An 11,014-nucleotide genomic window follows, 5' to 3' on the forward strand; every position below is an offset into this window, starting at 1 on the left:
TTGAGACCCGGCAGTAATTCAAGGCAGGCTCATACTCTATGCCCTGCGGCAATTCAAGGAAATACAGTATATATCAATGATGAAATATTAACATTGCAAAACATGCCAATACAGCCTTTTTAGTTTACTGAATTGCAATTTTAAAATTCCCACGAAGCGTCGTGTTGAAAACGTCGTGGTATGATGACGCTTGCGTTTGACGTCTCGGGTTGTAGCGGACATTATTTTCCAGCCCGATCCAAGCTATAAGTAGTCTGCTTTAATCGCATAATTACACAGTATTCTGGACATCTGTGTTGTTGAATCTTTTGTAATTTCTTCAATTAATAATGGAGAAGTCAAAGTAGAAAGATGGAGGTTGGGAAACTTTTAGCCTTTAGCCACACAAAGACAGCCGGTGTTTCCTTGTTTAAAATTCCCGAAGGTGAAGCTTTACTATGGATCAGAGTGATCAAGCGAACATGGTTCCCGACCACATGTCAACCGGCAGTTTTCGGTGAGAAAATTGTGGTAATAAGTCGGCTGTTACCGGAGACATCAGCGGAGCTTCCGTCCTGCTGCAGCTGCGTGACTTCCCTCAGAGACACTGGGTCAACACACCCGTGGCCACACCCCTCCGACTTTCAGGTACTATTCAGTCTCACTAAAACACTAGCAACACAATAGGCAGATAACGGATTTTCCAGAATTATCCTAGTAAATGTGTCTTATAACATCTGAATCGCTCCCACTGCAATTGCCTTTTTTTTTCCAGTCCTTCACTCTAAATTTCCTCATCCACGAATCTTTCATCCTCGCTCAAATTAATGGGGAAATTGTCGCTTTCTCGGTCCGAATAGCTCTAGCTGCTGCTGGCTATGATTGTAAACAATGTGAGGATGTGAGGAGCCCTACAACCCGTGATGTCACGCGCACATCGTCTGCTACTTCCAGTAAAGGCAAGGCTTTTTTATTAGCGACCAAAAGTTGCAAACTTTATCGTCGATTTTCTCTACTAAATCCTTTCAGCAAAAATATGGCAACATCGCGAAATGATCAAGTATGACACATAGAATGGACCCGTTTAAATACGAAAATCTCATTTCAGTAGGCCTATGATCAATGTTAATTAAAAACTAAATATGGGATATAAATATAATGGAAGTATAATTGTTTGTTATGTAGTATATAATTGGTGCAAAGGTTTAACATGTGTACAAGGATATTTCACATACCTTTACTGTGTATATAATTGAACAGTAATTATCCATCCATCCATCCATCATCTTCCGCTTATCCGAGGTCGGGTCGCGGGGGCAGCAGCCTAAGCAGGGAAGCCCAGACTTCCCTATCTCCAGCCACTTCGTCTAGCTCTTCCCGGGGGATCCCGAGGCGTTCCCAGGCCAGCCGGGAGACATAGTCTTTCCAACGGTTCCTGGGTCTTCCCCGTGGCCTCCTACCAGCTGGACGTGCCCTAAACACATCCCTAGGGAGGCGTTCGGGTGGCATCCTGACCAGATGCCCGAACCACCTCATCTGGCTCCTCTCGATGTGGAGGAGCAGCGGCTTTACGTTGAGCTCCTCCCGGATGGCAGAGCTTCTCACCCTATCTCTAAGGGAGAGCCCCGCCACCCGGCGGAGGAAACTCATTTCGGCCGCTTGTACCCGTGATCTTATCCTTTCGGTCATGACCCAAAGCTCATGACCATAGGTGAGGATGGGAACGTAGATCGACCGGTAATTATGTTGTGTACAAAAATGTGTAGTTATAATATGTTGTGAAAAGGAAATTTCATATTTTTTGGAAGCTCATTTTGGACTTGACTATCTTTATAGCAGGGGTCCCCAACGCGGTGCCCGCAGGCACCAGGTAGCCCGTAAGGACCAGATGAGTCGCCCGCTGGCCTGTTTTAAAAATAGCTCAAATAGCAGCACTTACCAGTGAGCTGCCTCTATTTTTAAAATTATATTTATTTACTAGCAAGCTGTTCTCGCTTTGCTCGACATTTGTAATTCTAAGAGAGACAAAACTCAAATAGAATTTGAAAATCCAAGAAAATATTTTAAAGACTTGGTCTTCACTTGTTTGAATAAATGTATTTATTTTTTTTACTTTGCTTCTCATAACTTTCAGAAAGACAATTTTAGAGAAAAAATACAACCTTAAATATGATTTTAGGATTTTCAAACACACATATATATATACCTTTTTACCTTTTAAATTCCTTCTTCTTCTTTCCTGACAATTTAAATCAATGTTTAAGTAATTTTTATTTTTATTGTAAAGAATAATAAATATATTTTAATTTAATTCTTCATTTTAGCTTCTGTTTTTTAACGAATAATATTTGTGAAATATTTCTTCAAACTTATTATGATTAAAATTCAAAAACATTATTCTGGCAAATCTAGAAAATCTGTAGAATCTAATTTAGATCTTATTTCAATCATTGATTGATTGATTGATTGATTGAAATCTTATTTTAAAGTCTTTTGAATTTCTTTTAACGTTTTTTTTCTGGAAAATCTAGGAGACATAATGATTTGTCTTTGTTAGAAATATAGCTTGGTCCAATTTGTTATATATTCTAACAAAGTGCAGATTGGATTTTTACCTATTTAAAACATGTCATCAAAAATATATATTTTTTTGTGAGAAATCATTAAGATGATCAGTGTTTCCACAAAGATAAATATCATGAATTATTATTAATAACATAGAGTTTAAGGTAAATTGAGCAAATTGGCTATTTCTGGCAATTTACTTAAGTGTGTATCAAACTGGTAGTCCTTCGCATTAATCAGTACCCAAGCAGTAGCTCTTGGTTTCAAAAAGGTTGGTGACCCCTGCTTTATAGGGTTAGGCGCAATAAGTGTTCAACTTCAGCCTAAACCCTTTCGGTCTGCAACATTTAAAAAAAAAATTTAATTTATGAATGTACGACGGTTTGTTTATGAATGTACAATGGTTTGTTTATAAATGTACATCTGTTTGTTTATGTAAAACTGTTTGTTTATTTTGTTGACCATTGACCGAAGAAATAATAATAAACAAACATCAACTTATATATACTGTATATACATCAATATAATATTAGCCTATAATGGAGCCTATCTCAGCTGCATTCGGGCAGAAGGTGGAGTACACCCTGGACAAGTCGCCACCTCATAGCAGGGCCAACACAGATAGACGGACAACATTCACACTCACATTCACACACTAGAGCCAATTTAGTGTTGCCAATCCACCTATCCCTTGGTGCATGTCTTTGGAGGTGGGAGGAAGCCGGAATATCCGGAGGGAACCCCTGCAGTCACGGGGAGAACATACAAACTCCACAAAGAAAGATCCCGGACCCAGGACAACGCAGGACCTTCGTATTGTGAGGCAGATGCACTGACCCCTGTTCCACCATGCTGCCCCAGGAATAAAATGTATAATGTATAAATATAAAAATGTGACGTACAAATAAATCAAGAATTTTTATAAATAAACGTGTATTTGTAAATATATTTTTGAGATTTGATGTAGATACTGATCTCTTATCAGGCTGCAGTGCCCTGTGCTGGTTGTTCAGGGAGTGTGTAACTCCACATTTATTTGTGCATCTGGTCTGTGGTAGGAATCACTCATCGACACAAAAGTAAAAAAGTGATCCACATAAATGCATATTCAATACAAATACAAATACAAAAAAAGAATATTTATATTCAAATCTCAAAAATATATTTACAAATACAAGTTTATTTATACAAATTTCTTGATTAATTTGTATGTCACATTTTTCTATTAATACATTTTATTTGTATATATTTTCAAATCTCAAAAATAGATTTACAAATACGGGTTTATTTATACAAATTATTTCTTTATTTATATATTACATTTGTATATTTATTAATATATATATAAATATATATATATATATATATATATATATATATATATATATATAAAGTTTATAAGACATTTCCACATCCATACATTAACAACATGTACATGCTAAAACCAATGCTAAGCTGGTCAAAATATGCAATACGCTTCAATACAATTAAAGAAAAAAAGCATCTTCTGTTTACAAAACAAACAGTAAACCAGAATAAACAAGTACGATTATTTTAAATCCTGACAAAATTGAACATCCATTCCAATCCACTTTATTTAAATCGCACATTTAAAAAAAACTATAGTCGTTTCAGAAAGTGATGCACAAAAGTTAAAGCATACATACGAGAAGAGTCAGTAATACAAAATATTTAACTATAAAAAGATTAAATACATAAAATACATCAGAGAAAATGAAATAGACTAAAATCACACAACGCTCATGCTGGTTTAAAAGCCAAAGAGTAAAAATATGTTTTAAGACGTGATTTAAAACTCATTAAAGAGGGAGCAGTCCGAATAGCAAGAGAGATGTTGTTCCAAAGTTTTGGGGCCACAGCAGAAAATGCACAATCACCCCTGGATTTACACGGGTTTTTGAGACGACAAGCTGAAACTGATCAGCTGACCTCAGAGACCTTGTGTGGGTGTACATTTTCACATATATTGTGGCGCTAATCCGTTAAGAGATTTAAAAACAAACAATATTTTAAAATGAATTCTAAAATGAACTGGGAGCCAGTGAATGGATGCTAAAATGGGGGTAATGGGTTAATTTTTTAGTGCCAGTTAAAAGTCGAGCAGCAGCATTTTGGACTAACTTGCTTCATTCCAACGTAAAGGGAGTTGCAGTAGTCCAAACGTGAAGACATAAAAGCATGGATTACCCGCTTAAAGTCATTAAAAGATAACACTGATTACGTTTTTGCTCAAAGTCTTAGACTATAAATACTAGATCTTACAACCGAGTTGTAATATCCACATTAATCTATAAATTTGGCGGCACTGGACTAAAAATTGCTAACCCACTACTGCTACCAATAAGTTCTTTATTGTATCTTTTGTAAACAACTGCATTTATCAACATTAACATATTTTTAATCAAATTTTGATTAAAGCTTTTAACGCCAAGAACCACAAAATATTGACAAAAATGCGATTCAAAATATAAAATAGAAACAACATTTAAAACACATACAAAATTAATAATATAAAATAAAACAACCACAATGTAAATACTATTTTATACTAATAGTATTTTAAAATTATTTTGAGTTGAGTTTAAGTTTATTCGGAACATGCATGCATACAACATGATACATCACAATTTCCATTTTTTCTATTCAACATGTTTGAAATGGAGTAGGAAAAAGCAGAGCTTATCTAATCCTAACTCTTTTCCTTTACATAACAGTTGCTAAAACTTTTATTCACTTTCTGTTGTCAAATTATTCACAATATACTACATAAGTAACAACAAACAAAAAAAAAGAAATAAATAATAATTAGTGAAGTAAGTTATATTTCATATGGTGAGATGCAATTTTAATTAAATGTATTTTATTAATTCATTTGATATTACAATATTTATTGTGACTATCCTCGATTTTGATTTGTTTAGCACTGATGAAGATTGTTTAAGTAGCTTGTAGCAAGTACATTTGTATTCATCCGAATACATTTTTTTAATAATATGAAACTAAAAAATATTGTTTAAAAAAAGTTGTTTGTTATTAGTTCCTAATAACTCCGGTGTTCCTGCATGTGTAGTACAAGCAGTTTGACAAAGAGAAAGGACTTCTGACAAACGCTTGTGCACTATAGAAATTAATTAAGATTGTTTTTAATTTAGATAAGTAAACGTGTCTGAGAGAAGTCCAGCATGCCTTGAGGGTGACATGCTCTATTTCCTGCATGGGAAAAGAAGGAAAGGAGCTCACACCTGGAAATATCTCATCACTGTTCCTCATGCTGGCGGTCCATGCATGAGAACCAAAGGGTACGCCTTAGCTTTGACATTATCTTCAGGATGGGCATTACCAAAAGGCGTGAACACCGTATATCTACCTCATCCCTCCTGGCTAAGCAGGGTGTAAAAAAGCTTGTGATAAGACAAATAATGGTAGACAAGGTCCAGTCTTAATGTCAACTGTTTAGTGGCATCTTTGGCCAGCAGTAGTCAGGGTGTAAAAAAAAAATGTACTCACTTTAACAATATATTTTGTTGTTTTATACCTCAAAATGTACTTACAGTATTTATCAGTACCATTCATAAAACATGGAGATGAGTAAGAGGAGGTTACTTTGATCTAATGTCCAGTAGTCTGCTTTTATTTTGACAGTTCAAAGGCCTACTGAAACCCACTACTACCGACCACGGAGTCTGAGAATTTATATATCAATGATGAAATATTAACATTGCAACACATGCCAATACGGCTGGTTTAGTTGACTAAATTGCAATTTAAAACTTCCCGCGAATTATCCTGTTGAAAACTTCGCGGAATGATGACGCGTGCGCGTGATGTCACCGGTTGTAGCGGACATGTTCTTCCAGCACCGCTCACGGCTAAAAGTCGTCTCTTTTCATCGCATAATTACACAGTATTCTGGACAACTGTGTTGCTGAATCTTTTGCAATTTGTTCAATTAATAAAGGAGAAGTCAAAGAAGAAAGATGTAGGTGGGAAGCGGTGTATTGCAGCTGCCTTTAGCAACACAAACACAGCCGGTGTTTCCTTGTTTACATTCCCGAAGGTGAAGCTTTACTATGGAACAGAGCGGTCAAGCGAACATGGTTCCCGACCACATGTCAAATGGCAGGTTTCGGTGAGAAAATTGTGGTAATAAGTTAGCTCTTACCGTAGTCATGAGCGAAGCATGCGTCCTCCTGCAACTGCGGACCCTCTTACGTCCTCCCACCGGAGACACTGGAGGTCACCACACCCGTGGCCACACCCCTCCGACTTTCAGGTACCATATAATCTCACTAAAACACTAGTAACACAATAAGCAGATAAAGGATTTTCCAGAATTATCCTAGTAAATGTGTCTAATAACATCTGAATCGCTCCCACTGCCCTCGCCTTTTTATTTATTTTTTTTTTTTTTTCTAGTCCTTCACTCTCACTATCCTCATCCACAAATCTTTCATCCTCGCTCAAATTAATGGGGAAATCGTCGCTTTCTCGGTCCTAATTGCTCTCGCTGCTGGTGGCTATGATTGTAAACAATGTGAGGATGTGAGGAGCTCCACAGCCGGTGACGTGAGGCGCACATCGTCTGCTACTTCCAGTACAGGCAAGGCTTTTTCATGAGCGACCAAAAGTTGCGAACTTTATCGTCGATGTTCTTTACTAAATCTTTTCAGCAAAAATATGGCAATATCGCGAAATGATCAAGTATGACACATAAAATGGACCTGCTATCCCCGTTTAAATAAGAACATCTCATTTCAGTAGGCCTTTAAGACCACCATATTGTTTACAGAACTGAAGTAAGAGTCAGGGTGTGAAATAAAAAATATTATTTTTGTTTGTGGTTGTCTGTCTATTTACATCTACACTTAAATCATGTGAACGTTACCCGAGACCCTCTCTTGTGGCTCCCTGCAGCATTTTAAAAAAGGATTGAAAATGGAAAAAGATGGGGGGAAAATATATGTTTTGGTATGTTTTTTGTTTGAGGACAAACATGAGACGAACCTTCCCAATTGTTAGAACGCCCACTGTTTAATATGTTTGTGTATATGCTTCACTGATCAGAGTATTTGGTGAATGGTTTTGTCATACTAATTTCGGCTGTTTTTGAACTCACCATAGTGTGGACTGTGACAAAACAGTTTGTTTACATGTTCAATCTTCCACTCCTTCTTTGTCTTATTTTGTCCACCAAAAGTTTTATACTGTGTGTGAATGCACTTTGTTGATGTCTTGATGTCTTGAATCAGGCATATTTGGTCAGTGCATGACTGCAAGCTAATTTGTCGTCTGCATTTGACCCATCCCCTTTTTCACCCCCTGACAGGTGAGGGAAGCAGTGGGAGGCAGTGGTGGCCGTGCCCGGGAATAATTTTTGGTGATTTAACCCCCAATTCCAACCCTTGGTGCTGAGTGCCAAGCAGGGAGGTGATGGGTCCCATTTTTAGTCTTTGGTATGACTCGGCAAGGGTTTGAACTCACGACCTACCGATCTCAGGGCGGATACTCTAATCACAAGGCCACTGAATAAGTTATTAGGTTAGCTAGTAAGTAGGCTAGCTGTATGTACATATTACATCATTATGCCTCATTTGTAGGTATATTTGAGCTCATTTAATATCCTTTACTTTTATCCTCTTTGTATATAATTCAGTTATGCATGTCTCATGACACATTATCCGTATGTAATATTGGCTGCATTTCAGATAGTTGTTTGTGTGCCATGTTCCAGACCACAGCAAACATTACCTAGCTTACCAAAGATTGTAATAAATCTATTAAAAGAAGACAACTTGCCGTTTCCTTTAATTTGGACACATACATCTGTACCTTTGGCCATTAAAAGCCAGTAATTTCCAGGACTTATGTCACCCTCTGAGTAGTCTCCGATTTACTAATGTTTTCTAAAGTTGTAAAAATGTGTACAATAAATATTAAATTTCAACATTTCTGTCAACAAAGATTTGCTTCAGACTGCATTACATAGTCATTTTGATAGTAGGCTATTATAGCTCATTTAGACACTTAAGTCATGTGTTGCCTTCATAATAACACTTATATACTGCTTTTAAATTTTTGCGGCTCCAGACAGATTTGTTTTTGGCATTTTTGGTCCAATTTGGCCCTTTGAATATTTTGGGTTGCCGAACCCAGCCCTTGACAGATAGGGACAGGGCTATGAAGATGAGGCAGCAAAAACAAAGACTGTTCCTACTTGGACTCATACTACTATAGAGGGTATTTTCTGAGTCCAAATTATATACAATAAATTAAGTAATTTAATATGAGCAAACTAATTAAATTGTGCAACATGCATTCAACTATCCACTAATGCATTAGATAATGACATACAATTGTTGTGAATGTATTTATTTATTTCATGAACGATACATTATTTCATGCCTGATTTATTAATTAGATTTCAGATGTATTTATTTGGTTGCCCGTTCATTGATGATGAATGAACATGTGTCATTATCTCATTTATTTAGTCCATGACTTATTTATTTGTTTGACAATTCATTACTATAAATTTTCATTTGGCCATGGCCAATTTATGGTAAATAGTAAATGGTCTGTATTTGTATAGCACTTTACTATATCTACAATGATGCTCAAAGTGCTTTACATGATACATCACATTCACCCATTCACACACATCCACACACTGATGGCGGAGGCGGAAACTGTCATGAGGCCCCAACTATGACCTATCAGGACAAACAGTTTACTCCATTACAAGTAAAATGAGAATCAATTCTGAATCGCACAACAGATTCGATTCGTATTCGAATCCATTTTTTCCCACACCCTTAATATATATATATATATATATATATATATATATATATATATTCATAATCAACTAATGTCTTACTGTATGTATTTATACACCCATATTGTTTTACATTAATTGTTTTTTTAATTACCAACTAAATCATCTTTTTAATTGGAGATTTACTTACCTATCTCCTGACCAATTCATTTTCTTAATGACAAGTGCATTTACTTTTGCATCCATTTCTATATTTACTGTTTATTCATGTTACGACTGCTCAATATTTTCTTTTTACTTATATTTCTTATGCATACAGTTTTTATTGATACACAGTCATATTTTATTAAATTTTTTTCCCTGCAAGTGTGTTCAAAAGTAGACATAAGTTGTGACATCGATGCCATCTAGCGCAGTAACCAGAGTAGCTTTGTTTTTGTAACATCATAGAGAGCAAATGTGTCCATATCATAGCAATTGTGTATTATGAATGTATGTAGGAATGTATATGTCATGTTTCTTGCAGCAGCAGTGCTACTTTTGATGACTCTACTTTAGGAGCAGACAAGCTGCTGCACGCTCACATGCAATACGTCTCACACGTGTCACAACACTTCACTAGAAAATGTGCACACCACCTTTAGGTTAAATGCCCTCAGTGAAGGTGGATTAAGTTGCACTAAAATGCTTTTTAATGTCCTCCAAACGCTACTGGAGTGTGCATTTTTCTATGCTCTAAAAAGAATGCTTGATTCTTCATCAATGCATACAATTTGTCAGCTTGTTCTATTGGAATTTATGATGTTGACATGCGGTTTAGTCCATGCGGTGCAATCAAACCTTCCCAGAGCTCGTGCTCTGATTTCCTCTCGGGGGTCCCCGCGATGGGACTTTTCCCGACTCTTGAGAAGTGCTGCACGTAACGCGGCCGACGCCTGAAACAGCAGAGTGGCGCAGACGCACCGTCAGCCTCCAAAACCTTAAGCCGCAAATTATGTCTGGAACATGGAAAAGATCATGTGGCCCCGCCGAGCCGAGTAGGGGCGGTGAGAACGAGTCGTTTGGCGGTAACGGGGTTGGGATTGTACGGATACGATTTACATTCCTTCTTTTCCAAGGGTGTGATATCGAGACAAGGTCAAAGCGAGGCTAATGCACGAGACGCCGAGGAGAAAAAGGGGAAAGGAGGGACGTGAACCTGGCGGCGCTTAACTCAAAGAGTATTGACACTTTGACTCAACATGCAGTTGAAAATTGAGTGCAAGACACAACCTGCATTGATAAGCCTATTAATCATAGACATGTTTACTTATACGCAGTATTGAGCGCTAAATCATACATCAGTGTCGCCACCATATCGGATGTGGTAAGAGCAAATGGAGAAGATGCTTCGTTCATATATTGGTGGAACCTGTGCCGACTGGTTTAGAGTCTAGACGTTAGTTTACGGGAAAGATCTGCTAAATCCAACATGGCATACACCCCAACGTATCGTAGATCTGCCGCACCCAACATGGCGGATACACTAAAGTATCGCAGGTCTGCCACATCCAACATGGCGAACACGCTGATGTATAGAAGATTTGCCACATCCAAAATGGTGGACACGCTGACGTATCACAGATCTGCCCCATTCAAATGGCGGACACACTGACATATGGCTAATGGTATTGT

This window comes from Nerophis ophidion, linkage group LG14, assembly GCF_033978795.1.
Source record: "Nerophis ophidion isolate RoL-2023_Sa linkage group LG14, RoL_Noph_v1.0, whole genome shotgun sequence".
Lineage (NCBI taxonomy): Eukaryota > Metazoa > Chordata > Actinopteri > Syngnathiformes > Syngnathidae > Nerophis > Nerophis ophidion.